At 50.3% G+C, this 19,314-nt stretch overlaps 2 non-coding genes across 2 annotated transcripts; one reads left to right on the forward strand and one right to left on the reverse strand.

Annotated features, from left to right (window-relative positions):
- Positions 1–385: 385 nt before the first annotated feature.
- On the forward strand, positions 386–456 carry TRNAG-GCC (transfer RNA glycine (anticodon GCC)). The gene has a single exon. It is a non-coding gene; the product is annotated as a tRNA-Gly (tRNA).
- Positions 457–650: 194 nt separating this feature from the next.
- On the reverse strand, positions 651–722 carry TRNAA-CGC (transfer RNA alanine (anticodon CGC)). The gene has a single exon. It is a non-coding gene; the product is annotated as a tRNA-Ala (tRNA).
- Between the last annotated feature and the right edge of the window lie 18,592 nt (positions 723–19,314).

Here is a 19,314-nt window from a genome sequence, read left to right on the forward strand (position 1 = left end):
AAAGGGAAGCCAATTATGAGTCTGTGCCATGCAGCTTCGAAAAGACTTTCCAGAGCATGCTCCAGAGCAACATCTGAGCTCCAGGGAGGCACATGAATTGTCAAACTCCTGATTTACAGAGTTCTGCAGTACCTCAGCCAACACCCACAGATGTTCTGAGCAGATGTCTGACAGGCATGGGAAATGGCTCAAAACTGTTCAACTACAAGTGCAAGAACAGGCTTCATTTGTACTCTGGGAACGAGAGGGAATGCAAATATTGGTGAAATAAAGACTCAAAAATACAGTCCGCGAACGTGCAGCTGACAAACAGAAGGGTGACTCAGCCCAGCTATTGTCGACTGCAATGTTGGAGTGAGCAGCAGCAATTAGCCTTTCACAACGAGCATTGGTGGTTCAGTGGTAGAATTCTCGCCTGCCACGCGGGAGGCCCGGGTTCGATTCCCGGCCAATGCAACTCTCGCTTTTTTATTTCTTCCGCCGTAATGCCACAGCGTTTACTCCACGCTTATTCTTTTTCCGAGGAAAACCGGGATGAGTAACGATGTACTGGTGCTGTCTCCATCGTGAAATTTGCGGCCTCGCAAGAAAAAGAGGAGGGAGGAAAAAAAAAAACAAAACACAAAAACTGGGGAAAAAAAGAAAGCCTCTGGAGATGCCGGGGATTGAACCCGGGACCTCACACATGCGAAGCGCGCGCTCTACCACTGAGCTACATCCCCGGCTGCGGGGGCCTTCCCGCCCGCCGGTATCAGAGGGCGGGAAGGGGGCCCGCTGCCGCCCTCCCACTACTTCCCGCTTTTCCTCATAGTTCCCCTCAACCCCCTTAGGGCCCCGCTGCGCTCCCTCCTTGAGGAGAGGTGGAGTCCGGATGCTGTGCAGGGACGGGTATCGACAGGGGAAAGCCGCGTTTTAATGTCAGAGCATCGTAGAACGGTTTGGGGTGGAAGGGACCTCTCAAATCCAAACACCCTGCAAGTCATCAGGGACATCTGCAACCAAAGGAGTTTGCAGCGAGTCCTCTCTTTCTTACACACTCCCATTAAGCACTGAAAGGACACCAGAAGGTCTCTCTGGAGCCTTCTCCAGGCTGAACAACCACAACTCTCTCAGCCTGGCCTCACAGTAGAGGGCTTCTAGCCCTCTGCCCACTGTTGTGGTAGCAACCTGGGCTAGTGAAAGGTGTCCCTGCCCATGGCACGGGGGGTTGGAACTAGATGATCTTCAATGTCCCTTCCAGCCCAGCCCATTCCATTCTAACAGTGTTGAGGTCCTCAGTCCCTGAGGGCCAAACCCTCTTTGGGAACCCCCAGCACACACAGCAAGGAGGGGAAAGACCAAGGACCTGCCCAAAACTCTGTCTTAGGGTTATAAAATCAGACTGGCTTGGGTTAGAAGGGACACCAAAGGTCTCTAGTTCCAGACCCCTGCCATGAACAGAGACAACAACCAGACCAGATTGCTCTAAGCCCCATCCAACCTGGTCTTCAGTACCTCCAGGGATGGGACATCCACAAATTCTCCAGGCAACCTGTGCCAGTGTCTCACCACCATCAGCGCCATAGAATCCCAGACTGGTTTGGGTGGGAAGGGACCTTCAAAGCTCATCGAGTCCACCCCCCTGCAGTCAGCAGGGACATCTGCAACTAAAGCAGGTTTCTCAGAGCCCCAACCAACCTGACCTGGGGATGGGGCTTCTACCACCTCTCTGGGCAGTCTTCAGGATGTTTTTTTAATCTCAGATTTCCCTAAACTATACATTTCAAAGCAAGAGATCACTCATGACGTGAAACACCTCTCCTAGGATATTTATCCTATGTAAACCTGGACTTGGCAGGTTTAGAATCCTGATAGTAAAAGAAAAAACCCACCAGGGTCTTGCAGGGGCATGTTCCTTTGAAAATCAGTGACTTCCATTACCTTTAGTGGGAACAACCTGGTCCCACTCTGTTCAAGCTTATTTCCAGAATCTCCATAGGTGCTGTTGTCCCCTCCATATGCATCTGTACTACAGCATGTAATTAGAGAAGCATTTTGGTTGGCATGAACCCAGCACTGCCAGATCACCACTAAACCATGGTCCTCATCACCACACCTCCATGGCTTGGGCAGCCTGGTCCAGGCCTTGACAACCCTTTTGGGGAAGAAATTCTTCCTCACATCCAACCTAAACCTCTCCTGGGCCAACTTGAGGCCATTTTTATCATGAGAAGCCACCACAAGAAACCATACTGGTTTCATAGAGTCAGACAGAATCACACAGAATCACAGAATCAGCCAGGTTGGAAGAGACCTCCAAGATCATCAAGTCCAACTGATCACCCAACCCCAACTAATCAACCAGACCATGGCACCAAGTGCCTCATCCAGTCTCTTCTTAAATACCTCTAGGAATGTCAAGTCCACTACCTCCCTGGGCAGCCCAGGCAGCCCATTCCAATGGCCGATCTCTCTCTCTGTAAAGAACTTCTTTCTAAGATCCAAGCCTAAACTTCCCCCTGCACAGCTTGAGATTGTGTCCTCTTGTTCTGTTGCTGGTTGCCTGGGAGAAGAGACCAACCCCCACCTGGCTACGTTGTAGACAGCAATAAGGTCTCCCCTTGAGCCTCCTCTTCTCCAAAGACCCTTTGCCACCTAGCGTGGTCCTCCCAGCTTGCCCCATTTTGACACCACAACCTCAGCAACTCACATTTGCCTCTCCTGCCAGGCAGCAGCATTGAACAGCCTGACTTTGTTCACAGCAGATTTAAGCAGCAGCTTTCTGGGAGGTCCAGAATCTGATTTTCCTAATGAACATACCACTGACTATTTGATGTTCAGGCAAAGCCCAGAAGTGGCAGAGCCTCCTGACAAGGCTGAGCCAAGGGTCCAGGGCAGGTTAATACCAATCTCTGCAATAAAAACACCGAGCAATTGAAAACCTTCCCTTCAGGTTTTTCTCCTTCTGTTTACCTTTCTGTAGGCTTTAGAATAGCAGAAAATGAATCTCAGCTGTGATGGACAGTCAGACCAATTGTGAGGCCTCCCATTTGGGCCGTGGATCAAGGTAGAGCACGTTGGAGCTGCTGAGAAGAGCAGCTACAGATCCAAAGCATATCAGCAAGTATTTAATTCCTGTTGTGGTGGAACCAAGACAAGAGTTTATGTGCTGCCTACATTGAAGTGAAACAACACTTCTATTGCAGCTTGATCTACGTGTCCTCCAGACCATCACCTCCAAAATACAGAATAAATTGAATTCTTCAGACCAGATTCAACATGCAGGTGTATGGGAGAAACAAAGCTGCCATATACACTGAGCTGTGAAGTGAAACAAACTCACAGACAGCTCTGAATTGGCTTTGGTGGTAAGATCAAGTCTACCAGAACCTCATGTTCTTAAGACTTCAGGAGGCAGAATCATAGAATCATTTTGGTTAGAAAAGAACTTCAAGATCAAGTCCGACCATTAACCCAGCACTGCCAGGTCACCACTAAACCATAGCCCTCAGCACCACATCTACACAGCTTTGAAACCCCTCGAGGGATGGGGACTCCACCACTGCCCTCGGCAGCCTGGTCCAGGGCTTGACAACCCTTTCGGGGGAGAAATTGTTCCTCATGTCCAACCTAAATCTCCCTTGGTGCAACTTGAGGCTGTTTCCTCTTCTCCTATCACTTGTTCCTTGGAGAACAGACCAACTCCCACCTGGACCCAAGCTTCTTTCAGGGAGTTGTAGAGCCAGAAAGTCTCCCATCAACTTCCTTTTCTCCAGGCTGAACAAGCCCAGGTCCCTCAGCTGCTCCTCACCAGACCCTTTGCCAGCTTCGTTGCTCTTCTCTGGACCTGCTCCAGCCCCTCAATGTCCTTCTTGGAGTGAGGGGCCCAAAACTGAACTCAGTATTCAAGGTGGGGACTCACCAGCACTAAGGATTTGAACCTTGTTGGTTCTGTAGCAGGGCTGCAACTTCCAGCACCATCACACTCACATCTCCTGGTGCTCAGACTGTCACCCACAGCGCTGGTCCTGCCCAGATGTCTGGAGGCAGCTCCTGGTTCCAGGAAACACTTTGTCATCTTGGTACGAGCAGTTTGTAATACTGCTGGTGGCTTCGGCACAAGCTCCATATTCAGCTTTCTCCACAGCTCTCCAGAGGACAACATTCACCTCTTTGTGTTAGGGTTGCTGTGCTGACATCAGGGAAAAACAATGTCACTCTTCTCTGGCAGCTCCTCCACATTCCTCAGTGGGATTAACTCCTTCCTGGTACCTTGCAAACCTTACGCCTTCCTTGTCCCCTGCAAACCTAACGCTCCTCGTCAGCAAGGCTGCTCAAGGTTTTGCATTTTATCGTTGATTTTTGTTAGATCTCCATAAATGGACTCTGTCGTCCACCACAACTTCACTCTGAGCTGATGGGCTTGTGTAGCCCAGCCTGAAAAGAGTTCAGCTTCCAAGTTACCCAGCACAGAGCCTGCGTCAGAATGATGACAATGAAACTCCAAAGAGACCAAGAGGAATTTCCTTCTGATCCCGTTCCCTATCACAGAATCACAGAAATGCTTGGGTTGGAAAAGACCTCTAAGATCGAGTCCAACCATCAACCTAAGATCACCACGGCCATTAAACCATGTCCCAAAGTACCATGGCCACGCTGGCACTTGTTCCCAGGATTAAATGGTTGCACTCAAAATTCCTCTTTAAAATAAATTCTCCTTCACTGGATTAGAAGATCCAAGTGCAGCAACAAAAACCGAACACATGAGGATTAGGTTGCTCAGGGAGGTGGTGGAGTCATCGTCCCTGGAGGCATTCAAGAAACGTGTAGGACATGACACTTTGGGACATGGTTCAATAGCCATGGTGGTGTGGGGTTGATGGTTGGACTCAATGATCTTGGAGGTCTTTTCCAACCCAAGCAATTCCATGACTCTAGATCTATTTCTAAAGTTTTGATAGAGGCTGGAGTGAGGCTGGTGTTGGCCTCTTCTGCCAAGTAATAGGACAAGAGGCAGCGGCCTCAAGTTGTGCCAGGGGAGGTTTAAGATGGATAATGGGAAAAATTTCTTTGCTGCAAGAGTGGTCAGGCATTGGAACAGGCTGCCCAGGGAGGTGGTGGAGTCATCATTCCTGGAGGTGTTAAAAAAAATGAGATGTGGCACTTCGGGACACAGTCTGATGGTCATGGAGGTGTTAGGTAGAAGGTTGGACCTGATGCTCTTAGAGATCTCTCCCAACTTTCCCAATCACGATTCTATGATTCATACTTGCTTTAGCATTTCTGTCCTCCTTCACACAACATTCCTTCTGGAAATCAGGAAAAACCACAAAGTGACAGGTTTCAGACATTATGAGGAAGACATCAACTCCTTATTTATGTCAGTTACAGGTTTCTCAAGGCGGTCACAGGTACTCCCTCCCTGGAGGTGTTCAAGACCAGGCTGGGTGAGGCCTTGGGCAACCTGGTCTAGTGGAAGCTGTCCCTGCCCATGGCAGGGGGGTTGGAACTGAATGATCTTGAAGGTCCCTTGCAACCCAAACCATTCAGTGATTTAAATAATAAAGTTATTAGAAAAGAAACCCAAGGACAGGGCAGAGTTAAACAGCTCCAAACCTTGCTTGTGTTACACTTACTGACTAATTTTCATCTGCTGCCACTCCCCTGGGAATTACAGTGCTGAGAATGACCTTCAGGAGGTTCTGCACACCTGAGACCACACTTGGATGAAGTTCCAATCCTCAGCCCTCCAAATCTAAAGCATTATTTTTTTTTACTCCTGCATTGTTCCATCTTTGCTGTTAATTGAATTAACTCCCTCATAAGTGGTGAGGTGGAGGAATAAAGTCTTCCATTAGCCATGCATGGCTCTGAGGGTTTGGTGAGAACATCACAAGAACATCCCCAAAACACAGGTTGCACATCAGCCTCTTGTAAAGAATTATGAAACTTGGAGTTAAAAAAAAGGAGATAAAAAGGCAGAAAAGAGGATTAAGGTCCTGAAGTGGGGGATTCATTTGGGTTGCAGACAGATAAGTAAATTATAGCCCTGCAGAAGTTATCTGCCTGGCAAATTAATTACAGAGCATTACCATGGTGCTCTCAGCCCAGTGCAGCCTCAGGAAGAAGATAGGAGTCTGCAGAACTTCATAAAAGGAGCCTCTCTGTGGCTTTATGAGAGAGGAAAAAGAATATTTGGGGAGGCAAACAGGAGCATTTCTGGGGAGCTCACACAGAGCCTGGCACCATCTCACAGGGTGGTACACCCCAGCACCCAGACAGTGGAATGCTCCCACCTTCTTCACAGGCAAAAGAAGGACAGACCTACCCAGGAAGCTGAGGCAAAAGCTGATTCTGCCTGAGCTGGGGAACCAACAATATCAGGCAGAAGCTGAACTGGAGGCCAGCCAGGCGGGAGGCAAACTGGGGGGCCAACACTTTACATTTGTTCAGAGAACACCTGATTAAATTACTCCACCAAATATTTTACCCCAACAGAATTGTCTACCTGCATCTGGGGCTAAACTCCACCTGATGGCCCCTGCTCAGCAGAGAAGGGGGATCCAGTTAAAGAGGGAAGCCCCACAGGTTGAAATGAAACAGGTTGAAATGAAACAGGTTGAAAGAAGCAGCCACAACTATGAAGTTGCATTCAGCACAGCAAATGCAAGAAGGTCACCCCAGAGTGGAAGGAAGTCCTCAGGAGAAGGAAAACGACCATGATCAGAAGGAGGATGGTCAGGAGGAACCAAAACAAGAGCAGGAGCCAAATCAGGAGGAACCTTCCCTTCAGCAATCTTCCCCCTTTATGCTCAGTGTGGTGTTTATGGGATGGGATGCACCTGGAGCCACGTTGAGCCGGCTACCCTGAGTGACTCCAACCTGCAGCCCATGGCTGACCTGGGATTCTGTCCCAGAAAGCAGGACAATAATACACACACTCAAAATCTTTTTTCCCCTCCTAGTCTGCTTGCTAAGAGCTCTCACATGTTAGGGGTTGGAAGGGACCTCTGGAGATCATGGAGTCCAACATCTCTGCCAAAGCAGGATCACCTAGAACAGGTCACACAAGAATGCATCCAGGTGGGTTTGGAATGTCTCCAGAGAAGGAGACTCCACAACCTCTCTGGGCAGTTATTATCAGCTCTCTCTTGGAACAAAATGATCTTCATTGTTCCTGAAAGAGTTGTGGAAGCAGATCCACTCTGCTGGAAACACATCACCTCCTTGTGATAGACATCATCATCCCACGTGCTCCTCTGCCCAGCCTTGAATCACAATCCCACCACAAATAACAGCTAAGATCTTTGCTGACTGCAGGAAATGACAGAACAGGAAGGTGAGGCTCATACTCATCATCCCAAATCAAACAGAACTCTTACTTCACCTCACTGGGCTGCATGAGGAAGAGTGGGGCCCAGCAGGTCAAGCAAGGTTCTCCTGCCCCCCTACTCTGAACTGGTGAGACCACACTGGCTCCAGTTCTGGGCTCCCCAGTTCAAGAAAGACTGGAAACTACTGGAGAGAGTCCCATGGAGGTTATGAGGATCACACTCTCACAGTATATCAGAGGTTGGAAGGGACCTCCAGAGATCATCAGCTCCAACCCCCCTGCCAGAGCAGCATCACTTAGGGTAGTCTGCACAGGAATGCATCCAGGTGGGGTTGGAAAGGCTCCAGAGAAGGAGACTCCACAACCCCCCTGGGCAGCCTGTTCCAGGGCTCTGTCACCCTCACTCTAAAGAAGTTTCTCCTCTTCTCTGGATGCATTCTTGTGTGATCTGCCCTGGGGTGATCCTGCTTTGGCAGGGGGGTTGAACTTGATGATCTCCAGAGGCCTCTTCCAATCTCCACCGTTCTATGGTTCTCACTGAAGAGCATTTCAGCTTCCATTTTCTCCAGGGGAACCTCTTGTCTCTCTCTTCTTCATGTTCTTCAGGTTCCATCTGGAATCCAAACCAAAGCCTTTTTTTCAGGAAGAGGAAGATGTGAGAGGTGGTGGGTTGTGGAACCACCCTGAACAAGAAAGCCAGAGATTTACGTCTCATTATTGACAAGTCAGTAGGGATCTTCTCTGCAGAGCTGCTTGCTGAGGAGCATGGGCTGATGGAACTGAGGCTTGACTGACAGACAAACTGTCCCTTTTTTTTCCAGTGGTGTCTTGCATGGCATGTTGTGTACTGGAAACCAATCCATCTCTTCTTGCTGATCACATCAATCTGGCCTCTTTTGGTTGCCTTCTGTATTGAAGAACTGGAGACCACACAATCCAGCTTTGATTTCTTCATTTACAAGACCTCTTATTAAAGCTCTTTCAACCAAAACAAAACAAAACAAAAAAAAAAAAACCAAAAAAACCCCAAACCTATATTTTTATTTACTGGTAACATTCATGGAATTCTTTTTTGTTGTTGTTGTTGCCTCAATTTTAATCTGGATTTTTCACATTGAAGAACCAGATCCTGCTCAGTTAAAACTGAAAAAAACCCTCACCAAAACATTTTCCTCTGTTCTGTGAGACTTTGGGTCGTTTTATCTACTCCTCATCACATCAGTGTTTATGAATTACTGTGTTTCTAATGTTGCAAGGCAAACTTTTTTCTTTATTGTCTGTTATTATTTGCCTGTTTCTTCATGATTGTCTTGTTTCTGTTCTGAAGAGCAAATACTTTGTGTATCCATGGACTGTATGGAAGTGCCAAATGTGTCCTCAAGGCCAGCAAGATCTTGCTGAGAGCAAAGGTCTGCTCCAAGGAGGGCAAATGAGGCTGAAAGCTCTGATGCCCTTCTCACTAAGTCATTCAGAGATGGAAAATATAGGTCCTTCCAATGTGATTGTTGAGGTTTTGCCTTCTGTGGTGATCCCTGAGGGAGCTTGTGAGCTGCATTACCACCTTGAAGTCGACATGGATGAGCTGCAGATGTGTACCATGAGGCTTGCTTTGCCCAAGGAGGTGTTTACTGCACCACACTGAGTCCCCACAAAACTGTAGGACAGCAGATTGGTTTGGGATGGAAGAGACCTCCCAGATCATCAAGTCCAACCATGAACCCAGCACTGCCAGGTCACCACTAAACCATGGCCCTCAGCACCACATCTGTAGAGCTTTGAAACCCTTCCAGGACTCCACCCCTGCCCTGGGCAGCCTGGGCCAGGTCTTGACAACTCCTCTGGGAAAGAAATTCTTCCTCATGTGCAACTTAACCCCCGCTGTCTTAAGAAATAGGGAGATAAAAATTAACATCTCTAGGGAAAACTTCCTGCCTGGGGACACATCCTGGTGGAGGAGGACCTGCCCTGTGATGTGGGGTGGCCAGGGCAGAGCTGCTCACCAGCCCAGACACACAGCCTGTGACTGAGGAGGGGTTATGCTTGTGCCACAGTTTCAACCCAGACTGTGCTGGGATGGAGCAGGAGGAGACTGGCACCTGGTGGGGCTGGCACCCATCTCCACCATGGCTCTGTGAGATCTGCAGGCACAGATCTCCCACTCACCAGTCATGAGAAGAACAGTCTGCAAAGACATTGTGTAGAAGACTCCACCTCTCTCTACTTCAGGAGGTCTTTAGCCTCACAGCCTCAATGGAAGCTTCTTTTCTTCAGTGAAGGGGAAGGATCAGGCCCCAAAGCAGCACACATCAATCCTCAAGCTCCATGGCACTGCCAGCAAAGCCACCTGGCACCATGGCAGTGCTGGTGAGGCCACCTGCACCATGGCAGTGCCAGCAAAGCCACCTGCACCACAGCAGAGCTGGTGAGGCCACCTGCACCATGGCAAGGCTGGTGAGGCCACCTGCACCATGGCAGTGCCAGCAAGTCCACCTGCACCATGGCAATGCTGGTTAAGCCAATTGCACCATGGCAGTGCCAGCAAAGCCACCTGCACCATGGCAGAGCTGGTGAGGCCACGTGCACCATGGCAGTGCCAGCAAGTCTACCTGCACCATGGCAGAGCTGGTAAGGCCATCTGCACCATGGCAGTGCCAGCAAAGCCACCTGCACCATGGCAGAGCTGGTAAGGCCATCTGCACCATGGCAGTGCCAACAAGTCCACCTGCAGTATGGCAGAGCTGGTGAGGCCACCTGCACCATGGCAGTGCCAACAAGTCCACCTGCACCATGGCAGAGCTGGTAAGGCCATCTGCACCATGGCAGTGCCAACAAGTCCACTTGCAGTATGGCAGAGCTGGTGAGGCCACCTGCACCATGGCAGTGCCAGCAAAGCCACCTGCACCACAGCAGAGCTGGTGAGGCCACCTGCACCATGGCAGTGCCAGCAAAGCCACCTGCAGTATGGCAGAGCTGGTGAGGCCACCTGCACCATGGCAGTGCCAGCAAAGCCACCTACACCACAGCAGAGCTGGTGAGGCCACCTGCACCATGGCAGTGCCAGCAAAGCCACCTGCAGCACAGCAGAGCTGGTGAGGCCACCTGCACCATGGCAGTGCCAGCAAAGCCACCTGCACCATGGCAAAGCTGGTAAGGCCATCTGCACCATGGCAGTGCCAACAAGTCCACCTGCAGTATGGCAGAGCTGGTGAGGCCACCTGCAGTGCTGCCTGCAGACCACACATCTGCTGCTTTCAGACCAGGATGTCTCCACACACAACTCTTTCAGGGAGTGAGAAGGTCATGGTGTGGCAGTTTAGGCTGGGTGCCCCCTGCCACTGCCGCATGAGATACACCTCTGGTGTCCTGGGTGCCCACCCACAGGGGTGGACACAGGAAACGGCGTATTTCTACCCATAAATCCTGCACCCTATAAAGCCATCTGCAGAGTCATTCTCTTCCTCTTTCTTCCCTCTCTGCTCCCATGGGAGATGTCCTCTCTTATCGGGTAATGCCGGGGGAGTATCCTCAAGGCCTCTTAGGCCTGTCTAGGCCTAATGCCAGGAGGAGAATGGAGGGGGGGCAGTCTCAGACCTGGCCAGCCTGAGACTTGCCTAGCAGCGGGAGGGGGAAGAAAGAGCCCTGGGGGGGTTTGGGTTTACCCTCAGGTGGGAAGAAGGGAAGGATTGGGAAGCTTTGGGAATTCTGTGAGGGGTTCTGTACGCTTTGGGATACTCTTTGTCACTATGCTCTGTAGTTTGTAGTTCTCTGTAGCTTCACCAATTGCTTTTTCCATTTAAACTTTCCATCACTCTCCAATCCATTTGTGTGAGTCTCATTCTTTTGTCCCTTTCGGGGCAAGAGAGGATCTGTGTCTGGCCCCAAACCAGCACACATGGCCATCCCCTGAGGCAACGAATTCACCAAGCCAAAGCCTTCCTGCCTTTGGCAGCTGGTCCATCCCTCAGCAACCTTCCTGAGAGGCCTTCAACAAACCATTTCTGCTTGGGGGTTCCGGAAACAGCCTCCTGGTGACTCGCTCAAACCAGACATTCCCCCACCATTATGTTTCACATCTGCAGGGCTTTGTGCAAGCCACCACAGGACAGAGTGAAGGCAGTGATGCTCTGATGGCCTCAGCAACACTCTCTCTTGCAGAGGCAGTTTTGGCACCCGTGGACAAAGCTCCTGAAGGTCCTGCTGTTGTTATGAGGCTTCAGTAATGAAAAACATCTTGGAAGAGAAATATATTCTGTGTGTCAGGAGCCTTTTCTGACTCCAGCTCAGTCCCAGGCAGACCCAGAGGTACCTTTTGAGCCCACCATTGATCCTCCTTGTCAACAAGAACTCCTGGATGGTTCTGGACATCTGTTTTCCAGGCCAGGTTGGATGAGACCTTGATCAGTCTGGTCTAGTGGAAGGTGCCCCTGGCCATGGCAGAGGCATTGGAACTAGGTGGTCTTTAAGGTGCCTTCCAACCTAAACCATTCTATGGATCTATAAAACACCTCCAGCATGGCTGGCTGCTGGAAGGTGCTGTGCTGGAAACCTGTCCCTTTCACCAACCTCTGGTAGTAGAAGAGAATCATGAGGGTGGTTAGGCTGTGAAACATCTCGTCCAAAGAAGTTGTGGAGGCTCCAAGCCTGGAAGCATTCAAAGACAGGTTGGATGGAGCCTTAAGCAACCTGATCAAGTAGGAGGTGTCCCTGCCCATGGCAGAGGGGTTGGAACTAGATGATCTTGAGGTTCCCTCCAACCCAACCCATTTTGTGATTTTTTTTTTGTTCTCCTGCAGTCAAACACAGCAGAATCTTCCAGGGAATGTGCTTCCCAGAACTGGATGACGGAGAAGGACCCTGCCCAGCCAAGAAAGGGTTTCACTGAAAACAGCAAAAAGGATTGCACTGGAAGACAATTATAGATTACTGCAGATCTCAGGGGGCTCTGCCAATTAAATCCCAAGTGACAGGGACAAGGGCTAATGGTGCTACTGCAGATGGCTTGTGCCATCTGGTCAGGCTGGCTCAGTGAGCCAAGGCCAAGGGGATGAGGTTCAACAAGGCCAAGTGTTGGGTCCTCCCCTTGGGTCCCAACAAACCCATGAACACTGCAGGCTTTGGGCAGAGTGGCTGGAAACTGCCTGGTGGAAAAAGACCTGAGGGTGCTGGTTGGCAGCAGCTGAAGATGAGCCAGGGTGTGCCCAGGTGGCCAAGAAGGCCACCAGCAGCCTGGCCTGGGTCAGCAGTGGTGTGGCCAGCAGGAGTAGGGCAGGGACTGTGCCCCTGTACTGGCCACTGGTGACATCACACCTCAAATCCTGAGTTCAGGAGTCCAAGAAGGACATTAACAGGCTGGAGCATGTCCAGAGAAGGGCAACAATGCTGGTGAAGGGTCTGGAGAACAGGGCTGGTGAGGAACAGCTGAGGGAACTGAGGTTGTTTAGAAGAGGAGGCTGAGGGCAGACTTCATTGCTTTGAACAACTCCCTGAAAGGAGGTTGGACTGAGGTAGGGGTTGGTCTCTTCTCTCAAGGAACAATAGAACAAGAGGAAATGGCCTTAAATTGCCCCAGGAGAGGTTTAGGCTGGAAGTGAAGAAGAATTTCTTCCCCCAAAGAGTTGCCAAGTCCTGACCCAGACTGCCCAAGGCAGTGGTGGATTCCCCAGTCCCTGGAGAGGTTTCAAAGCTGTGTGGATGTGAAGCTGAGGGCTATGGTTTAGAGGCAACCTGGCAGTGCTGGGATGATCTTAGAGGTCTTTTCCAGCCTATGAAATTCTGATTCCCATGTGACAACTTGTTTGATCATGGTCTGGGCATAGGGGGTCAAATCCTAGAATCATAGAACTCTTTTGGTTAGAAAAGACCTCTAAGATCATCAAGTACAACCATCAAGCCAACATCACCATTACCATTGAACCATGTCCCAGAGGGCCATGTCCACACCTTTCTTGAACCTTCAGGGATGACAACTCCACCACCTCCCCAGGCAGTCTGTTCCAATCCCTGACCCATCCAGGTCCCTGCAGCCGCCAACAAACCTCTGAGTTGGGAGCATCTGCTACATACATCTGCAGCTCTGTGACCATGAATTTGGGGGGGTGGGGGGAGTAGGGGGGGAAAGATGTAAATCCATTCATGTATTCTGTGAGAAACAAAATGAGTGGAAGAGCTGGGATGGTGCAGCTCAGCTGGGATGGTGCAGCTCTGCTTTGCTGCTGTCCTTTCCCTGACCTCCTCCTGCAGCAGTGGGAGGTGGCTGCTTTGCCTCTTCCACGTCACCATCCTAGCACCATCAGAGTGGCATGAGACAATCCTGGGACAATCCTGGGCTTGTTTTGCATTATTCCAGGCTGGCTGGGTGTCCTCGTCAGTACACAGAAATGGAGAAGTGAGGAGCTATAACAGGCTTTGCAGCGTCGTTACTACTTTTGGCATCTTCAAACCTTCCAGGAGAAGGCTGCCAAGATACAAATCCCATCTACGTACACATGAGAGTGTGTGTGTGTGTGTGTGTGTGTGTGTGCGTGGGGGGTGTGAGCCTGGAGATGTGTGCTTTATGTAAGAAAACTTTTACAAGGCACTGAAAATAGTCCCAGTTTATGGAAACAGCTCCATCCCGGGCTCCGCTGACATCAAACCGTGATGATGCTCTGAAGCCTCAGAGCGGAGGTGAGGAACCGTAGAACGGTAGAAGGATAGGTTGGTAGGGGCTTCAAGGATCATAGAATCACAGAATTGTTAGGGTTGGAAGGGACCTCAAGGATCATCCAGTTCCAACCCCCCTGCCACGGGCAGGGACACCTCCTACTACATCAGGTTGCTCACAGCCACATCCAGCCTGGCCTTCAAAACCTCCAGGGATGAGGTTTCCACCACCTCCCTGGGCAACCTGTGCCAGTGTCTCACCACCCTCACTTGCCCCAGCAGATGTGAGGCAGTCTGCCAGGGTTGATCCAGGCAGTGGGGCAAGTTTGGTGGGGTAGATGCAGCACTTAAGGGAAATATCCCAGGGAAGCCATCAATCCCAATTCCTCCTGCAGTACAAACCAGCATTTCATAGACTTATTTAGGCTGGAAAAGACCTTTAAGGTCTTCCCCTCATGGGGAAAAACTTCTTCCTAATATCCAATCTGAATCTACCCATTTCTATTTTTTGTTCCAATCCCCCCAGTCCTATCACTACCGGACACCCCAAAAACTCCCTCCCCAGCTTTCTTGTAGCCCCCTTCAGATACTGGAAGGCCACAAGAAGGTCTCCTGAGAGCCTTCTCTTCTCCAGACTGAACAGCCATACCTGGTTCAACCTTTCTTGGGAAAAAAAAAAAAAAAAAAGAAAACATAGTCAAAACATGGAGGAGATGCACACTAGGCAGGGTTGGGATCTGTTTAATCCTCCAGAGGGATCTGGCCAGGCTGGATCCCTTTGGGTTGTCTCTGAGTTGCCTGTGGATGCTTTTTGATGGAGATAATATATTACCACCAAACTGAGTGGCAGTGGAGGATAGGAGAGGTCTACAGAGAGACCTGCACAGGCTGGACTCATGGGCTGAGGTGAATTGTATGAGGTTTGACAAGGCCAAGTGCTGGGTGCTGCACCTGGGTCACAACAACCCCATGAAAGCTCCAGGCTTGGGGCAGAGTGGCTGGAAACTGCCTGGTGGAAAAGGACTTGGGGGTGCTGGTTAGCAGAGGATGAAGATGAGCCAGGGTGTGCCCAGGTGGCCAAGAAGGCCACCAGCAGCCTGGCCTGGATCAGCAGTGGTGTGGCCAGCAGGATCAGGGCAGGAACTGTCTTTGTAGTGAAACTGGAATGAATTGTTCAGGGAAGTTGTGGATACCCCTGCCTAGAGGTGTTCAAGGCCAGGTTGGATGGGTCCTTGAACAACCTGATCTAGTGGAAAGTGTCCCCGCCCATGGCAGAGGGGTTGGAAATGGATGATCTTGAAGGTCCCTTCCAACCCAAACCATTCTATGATCTTAAATTTATTAATTTTGGAATTTCAAGCATTGTATTTGCTGCTGAGTTAGTGGTGACACAAGAGTCCCACAAGAGTTTTGGAGTTACCTTCATGAAGACACAAGAGTCCCACTAGAGTTTTAGGGTTACCTTCAGGGAACCATAAGAATCCCACAAGAGTTTTGGGGTTGCCTTTAGGCAGACACAAGAATCCCACAAGAATTTTGGAGTTGCCTCCAGGGAGACACAAGAATCCCACAGGAGTTTTAGGGTTGCCTCCAGGGAGACACAAAAATCCCACAAGAGTTTTGAGGTTACCTTTAGGGAGTCCCACAGGGATTTGGGGGCTACTTTCAGGGCAACACAGGAGTCCCACAAGAGTTTTGGCCTTACCTTCAGGGAGAGAACTACAGAACAAGTGGTAGGAGGCAGAACTTTGGAGCAAGACCGACATCTCTTTATAACACAAAATCTTCTTGGTGTCCACGAATTTTGGTCCCAAACCAGAGCTTTTTGGGCCACTTGGATGAAACTGTGTTTGCATTTCTCCAATTTGGAGCTCCTTGGGAAAAGCAGGGAGCCTGGAATGTTTGTTCTCCTATTTTTTTTTTCCCTTCTTTTTTTTTTTTCACATCATTACTCTGATACTGCTTGATTAGCTCCCTCCCCAGTCATGATTGGTAATTAAAATAGGCATTAAAATTAGTCACTTAGCAATTTTGCTGTTCAATTGGCAATTAAATTACTTAATTGCAATTAAAGTCCTAATTTTAATTGGCAAAATGATAGATGTAGATTTAAGATAATATGTATAAATACTTTAATAAGTGTCTATATAAGGATTACTTAATTACTCAACTTCAAGTTTATGCTGTTAACTTTAGAACTTTTAAGTGAGTAATGAAATTTATATTACATCTATGCGAAGGATATGCTAATTAGGTGGATTACTTCTCCCTGGAAGGGCCTTCACAGCAAGGTTCTTCTGTGACGTTCAAACTGATGGACTGTTGTGACCTGGCTGAGGCTGATGGTTGGGTCTTGACAGCTGAGGGAACACACATGGTGGCCAACCCAGGTTCTCCAGTGCCATGAGGACAAAGCAGAAGCTGGGCATTGACATGTGAAATATTCATGGAATCATAGAGTTGTTGGAGATGGAAAAGACCTTTAAGGTCATCGAGTCCAACCATCAAATCCAACACCACCATGGCCATCAAACCATGTCCCAGAAGTGCCATGGCCACAGGTTTCTTGAACACCTCCTGGGATGGTGACTCCACCGCCTCTCTGAGTAACCTATTGGTTTAAACGGTCCTTGGAGATCAGCATCTCGTGGTGGTATGTGGTTTCTTCACCCATCTCATCTCCTGTGGGATAAACCTCAGCAGGACCTCCAAGAATATAACCACAAATTGGTAATGATCTTCTGGACGTGAGTGAGGCAAGCATTGGGTATCACAGAGGCACAGAAGCCCAGCCTGGTGGGGGTTGGAAGGGACCTCTGGAATCATCCAGTCCAACCCCACCGGTAAAGCAGGGGGCACCCACAGCAGCTTGCCCAGGATACCAATATCCAGGTGGGTTTGGAACCATAGAATCACAGAATTGGTTTGGTTGGAAAAGCCCTCTAAGACCATGGAGCCCAACCATCAACCTAACACCCCAGTGGCCATTAAACTACATCCTAAAGTGCCATGTCCATATGTGCCACGTCCACATGTGCCACCTCCAGTCTCTCCAGAGAAGGAGACTCCACAATGTCCACAAAGCCAAGGAGTTTGTCTTACAATTCTTCCAGCTTGAAGCAAAAGGAGGAAGTGTTTATAAGGTGAGGGTAATGCCTTGTGGCCAGAGGAACATGTTAGGAAGGTAACACCAACTACTTGTATCCAACTGCTCCACAGGGGTTTATGTAAGGATTTTGTATGGAAAAGTTGAGTTTTCAGGCCAAGGTTGCACTGTGTTGGCTGTGTTTGGGCTTACTCTGTCTCTGTGTGCCAAACGGCACCTAGAGAAGCTGAAGTGCAGGATCTGTCCCCAGCCTTTATTCCTTAGTCTGTGGAACTCTGTCCCTCATGTGTCCAGCATTTGGTTGGCAGCAAGAATGTCCATTTCTATGTTTTGTGCCTTTTTTTTCTTTTCAGTCTGAAGTGCAGCAGAACGTCCCATGGGGATGTACGAGGTCGAGGTTGGGAAGCTACTTGCCAGAGCATACCAGAGAGAAGGCCAAGTGTTCCACCACCTCCTCATATCATTGACCCCACAAAAGCTCTGATGCTTGCATGAACCTCCAAAATTAGTATTTTTAATGTATTAAGTGTTAAACACCCTTAATTATACTTAATTAACTCTTCTTTGCACCCCCCCATGACACTTTCTGATCCCAAAACTTAGACTCATGTAGGTTGGAGGAAGACCTTGAAAGATCATCAACTATATTCATACCCACATCTAACCATAAAATGCTCCCAAACCTCACATTTACCCAAAATTGTTCAATTTTACCTTGATTTGAGCTCTTTGTCTCCTTTAATATGGGACAAAAAAGTCAAATTAAGACTTCTTTTTGGGTGTATTTCCTGGAAGTTTAGGAGGGTGAAGCTATGGAAATACTCAAGGATGAGAACCAGAGGTGTTACCAGAGGCAAAAACTGGGGAGGGCTGATGAAAACAGGGAGGGGGGGGAGTGTGTACCAAAAAGAAGGAGTTTTACACCAAAATGAAGCATGAGGGCAGTGGGGAGATCCTTGGGGTGCTGTTCCGCACCCCCGAGGCTACCCCTAGGGAGCTCCCCACCACCCCCCTGGGACGTTCCCATTGTGTAGGGGAGGGGGGGGGGAGGGCTTTATTTTTGGCTTGCCCCGCTTATGACGTCACTGGTGATGCTCAGCCAGTGGTGGGGGTGGATGCCACGCCTCACTTTCACTTTCCTCCCTCCCGCCCCCCCCCTCCCCCCCGCGAGGCAAATAAGGCTCCTCCCCAAAATTTGCTCTGTGAAGATGCTGAAGGAGGGAAGGATGAAGGTGTGGGGGGTACACATATGAAGGGGCGTGTCCCTCGTCGTGACGTCATAATCGGAAATCTACCAAAGGGAAAAAAGGCGGCTCCCCCCCCCCCTTCTTCCACCCCCCCACGTTTGATTGGTCTATGGGGTGGTGACGCGGTGGTGACGCGGGGGGTACCCGAGGTTGCACGTTGGCTGTGGCAGAGGAGAGCGCACATAAACAAAGGCACATTGCGGGGACAAGGGGACACTCCGGCCGCTTCCCTTCACCCTGCGCCACGCTGCTGCCACCCGGCTTCTTTCTTCCCCTCTTTTTTTTTCCCCCCCCTCCCCTTTTCCCCATCCCCACCCCCCTAAACATTTCTTCCCCCCCCATCCCCTCCTCCACCCCCCCTTCCACTCACGACGTGTCGCGACAGGTCGGTGTTGGATGCATGCGTTGGTCTCGGCTCTCCGGTGAGTCCCCACGCGCGGACATCACCCCCCCAACTCACCCCCTCCACCACCAACACCCCACCAAAAATCCCTCACATCACACTCGGGGGGGGGGGTGGGCTCCGCGCTCCGGACCCACCCGTGGGGTTGTCAGGGCGATTTGCCGGCTCCCCTGGGTGACAAAACGCGTGGGTGCTGCCGGTGTCACCCTGCGTAGGTATCACTCGCTGTGTACCCCCGGGGTGGGCAAACCTCGGCTCTCGTCGATACCGGTGAAAATGGAAAAAGCCGAACCGGCTTCTTTTGCCGCAAAAAACGGGGTATCGGGGGGGGGGGGGGGAAACGGGAGCGGGAGACGAGTGACAGCCCGTCCGTGGAAAGTTTTCCGCCCGCTTAAAACCCCCAGACCGAGACCGGGTCCTCGGGGGGCTCTTGGGATGCTGCGGGAATGCTCTCGCTGCCCCGCGGGGTGAAGGGCAGGGTCCGCCGGGCTCCGTACCGCCCGCGTCCCGCTGCCGGTCCCGGGACGGCGTTTGTCGGGCTCGGAACGGGATTTGTCGGGCTTCGTGAAGGGTTTGCCAAGCTGGGAACAGGGTTAACCGGGCT

This window comes from Indicator indicator, chromosome 5, assembly GCF_027791375.1.
Source record: "Indicator indicator isolate 239-I01 chromosome 5, UM_Iind_1.1, whole genome shotgun sequence".
Lineage (NCBI taxonomy): Eukaryota > Metazoa > Chordata > Aves > Piciformes > Indicatoridae > Indicator > Indicator indicator.